This window comes from Cyprinodon variegatus, unplaced genomic scaffold, assembly GCF_000732505.1.
Source record: "Cyprinodon variegatus isolate N-32 unplaced genomic scaffold, C_variegatus-1.0 Scaffold153, whole genome shotgun sequence".
Classification (NCBI taxonomy): domain Eukaryota; kingdom Metazoa; phylum Chordata; class Actinopteri; order Cyprinodontiformes; family Cyprinodontidae; genus Cyprinodon; species Cyprinodon variegatus.
In genome coordinates this window covers 357,699-368,354 of record NW_015150606.1, presented here as the reverse complement: position 1 = coordinate 368,354, position 10,656 = coordinate 357,699, and positions in this window count along the sequence as shown.

The following is a 10,656-nucleotide window of genomic DNA, read 5'->3' as shown; positions in this document are numbered from 1 at the left end:
TACAATCGAATTTGTTTTTTTTAATTCTTTTTAAATGTTTTATTTCTTACAAAAAATGAAGTAGGCTGCCGTAATTATAATTACAATTAGCTTGTCCGCCTACAACACATACAATTATAATGTTAAAGGGTGTTGCTTCAACTTTTTCATCAAACAATTAATTTTTAAAAGTAATACATCCATTGAATGTCTAGAGTGGTGCATAAAAAAAGGAATTAATCCTTATTTAAAAAAAAAAAATTACATTTGTTTTTATAACTTTTATATTTTTTTATATATTTAATATTTTTATAAATGTTGACGGGTCCAAAATATATAAACATTTACTTTGGTTGCCTTGGTTATGATGCCAACGTTAACACCAAAGGATTTAGCAAAATAGTATTAGCAGGTTGCAGCTCAGCGTTTCCAGATTGTTGTAGCTTATTGATAGGACTGAGAAATGGCTTGTTAGCACCTTTATACTGTTATTATGTTTTATTGGCCAAAAAAAAAGGAAAATAAAGGGGGATATGATTGAAGCTTTTAAGCTTGTAGAAAAGTGAAGGGGCTCAAAAGCAGAGATGGCAAAAGTATTCACTTTCCGTACTTGGGTAAAAGTACAGATACTTGTGTTAAAAAATACTCTGGTAAAAGTGGAAGTACTGATTAAACTTCTTTACTCAAGTAAAAGTAACAATGTACAGGCTTGTAAATTTACTTAAAGTATAAAAGTAAAAGTAGAAACCACTTTTTCATGCCGTTGCCTACATTTTAAATGGATGTCTGCCAATAGGACTAGATCTCCGTTGTGTTCATTTTCAATCATCTCGTCGTCCATGCTACTATGCTAACGCCACCGCCACCAAGCTGCAATGATTTGCCGCAAATGAATACCGCCGAATATGTCGATTCATCTTGTAGTGGTGCGTCAAATGCACCGTAGATTCCCATCCAATTAGATTGAATTTGGTATTGATGACGTGAAAAATAATAACGGTAACTCCATTGAAATGATTCAAAACTAAAGTAACGAGCCAATTTTTGTAAAATGTAAGGAGTAGAAAGTACAGATATTTGTGTAAAAATGTAAGGAGTAGAAGTAAAAAGTCGCCATAAAAATAAGTAGTAAAGTAAAGTAAAAATATCAAAAAAATCTACTTGAGTACAGTAACGAAGTATTTGTACTTCGTTACTTCCCAACTCTGCTCAAAAGCCACCCAGAGGTTCCCTTACAAAGGGTAAGGAAAATGTTTGCTAATTTCAGGCTGTGTCCGAATGTCCGCCCTAACCAATATATACGGCACTGTATAGTGGTTACGTCATTTTAGATGAGTGTAAATGTCTAGTGTGTCACTAGCCGATCCGTCCCGGAAGCACGATCCGTTCTGCGCATGCATGAATAGATTTCCATAAAGAATGTAATTATGGTACTAAAATTACTTATTTCTATCCTTAACTCACTCAAGAATGCTAATACACATCTTTAAAAAAGTTTTTTCTTACTTTTGTGAGACAATTTTTAAATTTTCTTCGTTAAACTGCTTCTCTGACGTCATCATCGGACATGCTCAGAGCAGTCCGGCAAAATACGATTAAACTATCTTTCTTTAGATTACGCTCTATATACCATAAGGTTAAAAAGAAACGAAAACATAAAACTCAAAAAGACTAGATTTACTGTATGTTTAAATCCAAAGCCGAAAAAGTTAGCCTTTGGAAGTAGCGTAGGATCCCATTTCCGATCTGGAAGAGATGAGTGACAAACCAGAAAGGACTTTAAGGCATTTCTTTTCTCAGAAAATACATTTTTAACCTTTAACACATTATATTTAAGTACGCTTACTATTTTTGAAGAGGCAAAACGTCACTTAGGTATTTTTAACTAAATAAAATCGAGGACGACCCGGATGTATATCTGGATGCGCAAGCGCAAATGAGCGTATCGTGCTTCCAGGACGGATCGGATTAAAAAGTAGTGGACTCAAAATTTCCCACAATGCACCTTATAAAGTAGTGATCATCCATGGTCACTAGACGAGCACATATATCCTGGAGTCATGGGATTTGTTGTCACAGCGGCCCGCTGTCGCCTACAGCTGTCGCTACCCGACAGCAGCAACAAATAACAAAGATGGCGCAGGAATCATGTGGGGAGGCGGAGTTTCATGACAAAAAGGGAGTAAAAAGTGATAACTGAGTTCACTATAATATCCACTATATAGTCCCCACTCTATATAGTGATTGAGAGATTTAGGGGTTAGGGCGGACGTGCGGACAAAGCCCTGGCATTAGCAAAATCTGGAAACTAGCTGGCAAATGAAGGATGGAACAAGAGCAGGCAAGAGGAAGTGTGCCACCTATTGGATAGGAGGAGTTCAACTTGTAGCACACTCATTCAATTTTAGTATTGAAGACGAAACTTAAAAATACATGTAAAGCGAAAATAGCAGCAGTAGGAAACATATATATTTTCTTTTTCTGTTTCGACTTTACTTTCATTTCGTTCATGAATTCAAACCAAAAAATTTTTACTAATTTGGTTGAACTCTAAAAATTCAACCAAGGTTTTTTTTTTTTTATGAGATTTTTTTTTAATGGAGCCTAGGTGGAAGTTCAACTGAAGAAACTGATTGCTCTCCTACATCCACCTGCGACACAGCCAATCAGCTTTGAACCACACCTCCACGAAAGCCAATCGGTTCATCTCGTCTGCTACCTAGTGTGCAGGTTGCGCTGTGTGACTTCATTCAGATGACCCCGTTTCAACCCACCTCCAGCCCCTCCTCCACCATCGTAGCTAAAGCTTCATCAGAGTGTCATTCCTCCCGGACTCTTATTGCATACCGCGTCTCATTTCAGCAGTCCGGCAGAACATCGCAAGTTGAGCCTGGTTCTGCCAGAGGTTTTCCTCTCCACTGTCACTTCATGCTTGCTCATCATGGACAGATTCTCTCAACCTGTGTTTTCCAACTGGAGTGAAGCTCTAGTATCAGCTGGATCTCCCCATAAAGCTCAGCAGACCGTCTCTCTAACCATCAGTCTACAGACTGACCAACTTCATCTATCTCCAATCCACCACCAGTTTCAGGCCTGGGGGGGAAACAGCGCTATTCTTTGCTCCTGTTCATGCATATCTATCAAAATTAAGAGCTATGTTTCCTGCTGAGGTCTGAGCGCCAAAGACAAAGTAATTGTATCAATAAATTTCTTCTAATTGTCTTTTCTCTTCGTGTGAGTTTTTCAGATTGAAATAACACGTAATGCTTTTAGATTAAAAACATCAAATATTTTCTCACGGTTTAACTGCTTTAATGTATATATGTTCCACACCTTTGTCTAAAAGCACATTTGAATAAAAAAACCTCCAGGATGCAGTTTTACACAAAGCAGGACACTGTAGACGCTAAGTCCTGTTTTAGCTCCTTAAATGTATATGATGGAGAGTGGGCGGCCTGAACAGGTCATTCTGAACGATGTCATTGCTCCCAGGCAGGTTGTGGCTACGCAGCAGCATCTTATATTTGATCTCAAGTGGGTCGGCGTTTGGGTTTTCCTGCAGACTTTGATCTCTGCAGCTGTCCGGCTTCAGGACAGCTCAACCCTTATCGCTTTCAGGCCAGAGACCAGGAGCAAGGAGACCAACCGCTGAGGAATTTATAGGAAGACTCGCTTTGCCCCCAGATATTTTCATCATGTAATCCGTCGTAGATTATTACAGATTAATTCATCCGATGCCTCAATTGCTATTGATATGAAAGAAAAACATCCCATTAAGAATACGTGCAGCTAAATAAAGAGGGAAGAGTAGGTTCTAAAGAGTGGTATTTTCATGGAGTCTGTTTTGATTTAAAAATAAACACTGAGAATCATTAGGAAGCATAACTTATTTGGCAGAAAGGACACCCAATCTAGATTGTTTCATATCCTTATTTTTGAATCGCGTTGGATTTTACTTCAAATTGCCACGTGGATTAATGGTATGCAGGTAAGACCATGGGTACTTTGTGCCCTGAGACCTTTTTAAAGAGAAAATCCTCCCAAGATGTGCTTGACATTTAACACTTCAGCCGCTGAATATCCATTCCTTTCAGGTTAAAGATGATTTCATTTCCCAAATGTATTCACACCTTTACAGATTTCTTCTTTTTTTTAGGCCAAACATACAAGTTTACGATTATTAAACATATTTAAACATCAGACCTGAATGAAGACAATTTTTATGTAAATTATTACAAGGACTTAAACTAATTAATATTATGTGTATTCTACCATATTGAACAGAATTTTTAATGTTATGCCTTAATAACTTAATGTGGTTAATCTTGACTTTGATTTGGCCACTTCAAAACTCTTATCTGGTTTATGGTTCACTCTGAACTGGACTTCAGATTGTCAAGCTGTGCGCCTCATGTGGTGGAGTTTATGATCACACAGTCATACTTGATGATGTTGGGCGTTTGCCTCAGGAGTGCAACATGCATGGGTTGTCATATTTGCCAAGTTTTTTTCTACTGTTGAATCATAAAATCTAATTATTACTGAGGAAATGAGAGGTGAAGGGCTTTAGATGTTGTTATGCAGTCATCTGTGACCTCCTGGATGAATCCTGGTCAAGGGGAAGTTATCATTAAACCAGGCACTCGACTTGAGTCCCAAATTCCTGAGGGCCCCATAAAACTCCTCACACCCTGTCAAAAGGGAGATATTTTCCCCCTATATTGATTATTATTACCTGATTCTACTGAAGACGGAAAATTTCATGGCTCGTTTTGAAGTAGGCTTTCACTTTCGTTTGTTTTTTGCTACAGAGGAGCAGAAATCTACGGAGCCCCTCTGATGACATGGTCAAAAAAAAAATGTTTAATTGTGGCCGCGAAGTAGTATTTCGTGCGCATGAAGTAGTATTTCGCGGCCACGCAATAAGTATAACGTGCGCACGAAATAGTTATTAATAATATCAATAAATCTGCCCCTGTTTTCAGGTTTATGTCAACTGTAATGACTTATCTTGGACAGGCTGCTATGTAAACGGGCCTTTAGTCCTTCGTTTAGCTATGCTGCGGTTGTTTACACTACGCCTTTTCCACCTAAAATAGCGTTTTAGCAACAAATGTCACGTGACTGGCGGAGACCGACTGGGTAAGCAAATCGAGNGTGAAGGGCTTTAGATGTTGTTATGCAGTCATCTGTGACCTCCTGGATGAATCCTGGTCAAGGGGAAGTTATCATTAAACCAGGCACTCGACTTGGGTCCCAAATTCCTGAGGGCCACATAAAACTCCTCACACCCTTGTGGTTAGTAAAACTGTCAAAAGGGAGATGTTTTCCCCCTATATTGATTATTATTACCTGATTCTACTGAAAACAGAAAATCTCATGTTTTTATTTGCACAATAAGACTGCAGCGACAGAAGTAAGAAAATAAAAAGACTTTGAGAAAACAAGAAAAGGAGAAAACAGGGAGAGAATATAATAAGAAAAGTGGACAGGAAGAAGACAAAAGGGAGAAAAATATAGGAATTGAAAAGGAAAGAACAAAATAAACGGTTAGAGGAAACATTATGAGACAGGAAGTAAAATATTTAGTGTGTATTCTATTCAAATGTCTGTATCTCTAGAATATAATTGACTTTTCTTTTGTTTGTTTTTTGTTTTTTTAATCCAGTACTGGTCCTTGCGTAGTTTTTGCAGTAACTTTTGTGACACTCCGAGATGTTTTTTTTTCCATTTGTAGATACCGGCTCTTCATGGCTTTCTGTGAAGCCCTCGAATCAGTTTTATTTATTCCCAACCGAATAAAGATCAGAGACTCTACTTGTTATGTTTCTTTAAATTTGGCCATGGTGCTGCTTTTTAAAATATTCTAGCCTACTTCCTGTTGTCAAATTGGTTCTATTGATGCCATTTCTTGACTTTAGGAATTAAGACTTTATCACGTCTGAGTTCAGCTTACTATAAAATGTCATTACTTAGAAATAATGCCTGTTAAGGCTTCTATATATCAACTCAGGTTGGTTTGGATGGGCTATAACTTTAAATGGTAAAATCATAATCTGAAAACTTATTTTGCTGTTAATTCATGTTGTTACAATATGATAAAGTGTGGGAAAAAAGGGACAAAAACTATAATTTCTTCTCAACCTGGGTATCTTCCGTCCTTCCTGCTGCTCCACAGAAATATTTGTATTCAGATTATTCTTCTGTGTAATTCTACAAAGCCTGATCAAAAGCATAAACGAGAGCAGAAATCCCTCACGCTGTTTGGTTGTTTAGGAAAAGCAATCAGTGAATTCCTCTCAGCGTCCACTTAGCAACTCTGTCTTTAAACCGACAGTAAATTAAATGGATTAGAGCGTCTTATTGTTTCTGAACCTTTGGGGAGTCCTTCATCTGAAATTAACATTCAGTTTTTATGTATTTAAATCAAACAAATAAAGACAAACCTGAGCAAAAGGGGTTTAAAGGACTAATATATAGAAACAGGAAGCCAAGGGATTAGTATGAGATTTTCTCTCCCGCTTAGATATAGTTTATTTGCAAGGTTGTTAGATTGGGGTTGCCAAAATAAGGGTCGGGATCCCCTGGGTAGTCAAGTCACATAGAGAGGATCTAGTTTGGAGGATCTAGAGAGTCACTAAAAAAGGAAATAAACAGCTATTTTAGATTTAATATTTAAATCATGCAATTTGTAATCCGATTTGAAGTGCATTTTTTAATTGCACATTTTAAATTGAAGAGGATTTTAAAATTGTATTTATCCATTTTCTTTTTTTTTTCTTTCATGACCCTTCTGCTTTCCCCAGTTGGACGATAACAATGCGGAGGAGAGCAGCTGTTCAATTTAATAGGTGGAATTACAAAATGCTTTTAACATTGGATTTCAAATTGCATGATTTAAATATTAAATTTGAAATTTGGTTTTTTGGAGGCCATGAATGTCTCATGAAGTAAATAAATATACCATGAAATGTAGATGTTATATATTTACTTTATTACACCATTAAAATATTAAATATACAAAAAAACTGTTATATACACAATTAAATCATTACATCTATTAATAATTTAGAATCCATTTCAAATAATGAATTGAAGAACTATTTTTATATCAAAAAAATATATTATTTTATAAAAAAAAAAAAAAATAAATAAAAAAAAAGCTTTTCCACTTTATATGTATAAATAAGTAAAATGCGAAGTAGATCTATGTAATTTTAGACTTTGGAAAGATGTTATTTTTTGTCCCAGGTTTCAAAGTTTGGAAACCCTGGTATAGATAATCAGGAGTGACAGCAGAGTAGAAAGAAATCTGCGATAATTGCAGAGGCGTAGCCAGAAATTTTTTAAAAGGGTGGCCATTCAATAACCAATGTAAGTTGAGGGGTGGCTATAAGTGGAAAGGCGCCAGAATCTCAGGGTTGAGCTACACTGTTCCAACAGGAAAATTAATAAGCAAAACATCCATGTTTTCTAAATGAAGACAAACTATCCTTTCCTACAGCCTTTGCTAATAGAAGCATACATGGTGGATATAATTCTTTCAGGTTTAGGTTCTGGGGCAAACATCGTTTTCATTGCCATTACTTATTTTTATCAATCATTCTGCAAAAAAAGATATTTACAAGTAAAAATATCTACATAAATTCATTATATAATACGTTTTTATTAAAATAGTTATTTATCTATGATTTCACTGAAGACTCCTAGATGACTTGCAGAGACATAATTTTCTCTTTACCCCATATAACACAAAATCTAGTTCTGAAAAGAGCAGGAATTATGTACTTAGCTTGAATTTCAGTATATTTATGTGCATAATTAACCGCTGTATATTTGTTGGCAAGTAAATGTTAATATATGAAAATTAAAATGGTTTGAATATTCCACTTGAGATTATTACTGTATTAGAGGGGGAAAAGTGGTAGGGGTGGCCAGTGATTGGCTTAGGGTGGCCATAGCCACCCCTGTCCCCCCATCTAGCTCCGCCCCTGGATAATTGGTGTTTCACGAAATGAATGAATGACCGATGCAGAGATATTTGGAGAAAAACCTTCCCAAAACCTGCTTTCAGGCTTAGCGGTGGCAGAGTAATGATGTGGGATTTTTTTTTTCACAGGAAAAGCCACAAACTCCTCTGTTTACCAATTAATTGTGGCGTTCAGTCGGAGGTCCTATGTCCTAAAAGTTTCTCACTGACTGTTTTTCTGGTGTTGGGCTTCTTTCTACCATAGTTCAGCTTTTTGGCTCAGGAGACAGAATCCAAACCGCAAGAAAACCAACCTCCCTGTCGGCTAGCTTCAGTTAGCAACTTTAATCGTTAAAGTTTGTAACAAGAATGTCCACAAATATGACTTTTATGAGTCCTAATGGATAAAAATCCAAGCTTTTAAAGAAGGTAAACCCAATAAAAACACAATCATACGTCTGAATTTTTATCTTTTGTCTTGATCTGTTCATCTAATAACAAAAGACAGACTTAGACTTCGTATAAGCTAAAGAAAAGCGGCAGAAATAAGCATCAGTAGCGATCAGGAGAGATGTAGGGAAAAAACAATCCATAGACAGCCCGCCTCCTGTAAAAAGAGATTTATTATCTGTTGATCACAATCTTTCTCTTTCTTTCTTTAAAAAGATGATTGGTGCTGTTTGAAGAGGAGTCAAAGGCTCAGGAGGGCTCTGGAGGTTGGTTTGAGGATTATGAGGATGTCCCCCATCTGAGGCGATGGCCTGGTGAGATGTTTGCTGTGAGTTTCAGACAATCATGATGGACAGAAGAAGTTCACAAAGACTTTTCTCTGCTGTCGCAAACAGAGCCCCTCTGCCATTCTAAACATGAACGAAAATGAAAAGATGACTTCTCTCAAAGATTTCCAGTAAATTTGTCGAGCAGAGATGCAAGAGAGGCAAAATGGGCCCTTTGTCTTGTGTCTCATCCTGATTTATTTTATTTACTCTTAAAGTGGATGTGGAAAGACTTGGAAACATATGAGAACATGACATCATAGATTATTGTTTTCCAGATGCCTTTAGTTTAAGATCTTTGGATTTTCCCACCCTGGATGACCATATATATATACACCAATTTGTTACAAAAAAAATGGGGCAAAACAAGAACTCTGAGTACTTTAATCTAGATATTTACCCGTGCCTGTTTATCCACCTAATGAAAATTCACAGACTGTCTGGAAATTGTATATCTATGATACTACTGACTCATCCTTTCTTTTCTTAGACACATTCAACCCCTTGACTTTTCTAGAAATACTTCCCATAAACTAATGTTGATCTTTATTAATTGGCTAAAACGAGTGAAATAATGACAGAGAGTGGACTGGGAAGTCTAATCTATGACGTGAATGTAAAGTCAGTCAACAGGCAACCACATGAGGAGCACGAGACACAATAATAAATGATCAGCACTCCCTCTAGTGGCTGAAAAGTGAATTACATAAGCAAAAGCTTGGTTTGGACTATTATAAGATGTGATAATTCTAGTATAGCTTTGAAATTTTGGACTTTTCTAATGAACAGATGCAAAAATAAGTTTTAAACTCCTATTTTACAAATACCTGTAAGGTTGTTTTTTTTTTTTTTTCAAACAGTGGAGCTCCATAAAATCACTGAAGCTCCAAATGTTACTTTCTACACAGTCATACTGATTTTTCATGCAGATTATGCTCCACTTTCTCTGTGACGTATGCTCTTTTAGGTTTTATCATTATTACAGACAGTTTCTTAGAATGGGAAAAAAAAATGCTTGTTAATTTTACTGTTTAGTACAGGAGTTTTCAGCGTGTCCAGTTTTTAGATCTTTGGATCTATGTTTCTTGTCAGTAGGTTGGAAAAATGTCCTTTGTAACAAAATTTCCCACAAATATCAACATCCTATAAAGAAAAATCTCTGAAAATAACCATATTTTTAAGTATTTTTTTAATATGCAGAACCTGGTATTTTTTGTAACCTTTTAGTTTGACGTTTGGTCCATAATTAATTGGGAAATCCAGACTCTGCCAACCTGCCATCAATGGATAAGGAACCTCTTTTATTTTAATTAACATGGAGAAAATCTAAAGTCTTCTGCTTCTTCCAGGAAAACATGGAGGCTGTATGTTTATTTTTGTTTGTTTTATTTCTCTTCTTTGTTTATATAGTTGAGCTTTGTGATAATAACCAATAAAACTCAATGCTTGTTACTTTAAATGATCCTTTATGTGATTAAAACCCAATAAACAGCTGAGAGAAAAATAAAATAAGTCGTTTCTGAGTATTCCTGGTCCCAAGTACTATAAAAGCAGCAAAACTCTTTGGCTAGACCTTTAATATTAGAAAAAAGTATCTCTTGCAACTTAACAAAAACTAAAAAAAAATAAGTGGAGCACTTTATTTAGACATGATACTTTCCAAAATGACATGTTTGCTGGTCATCTAAGTCTGCAGATAATTACACACAACCCTTAAATAAAACATGAAGAAGGAAGCATCATCCTGTGGGACGTTTTATATAATGCTTTATATAAGTAAAGATAATCTGAGCATTCTATATGTTCAGAAAGGCAGGTAGCTAAATGTATTTCTGCTTATAAACACCACATAAAATAAAATGCCCTTGAACGCAGCACCAATCTAAATGCTATTCTAAAATTAGCATCAGCAACTGCTTAAGTAAACATGCA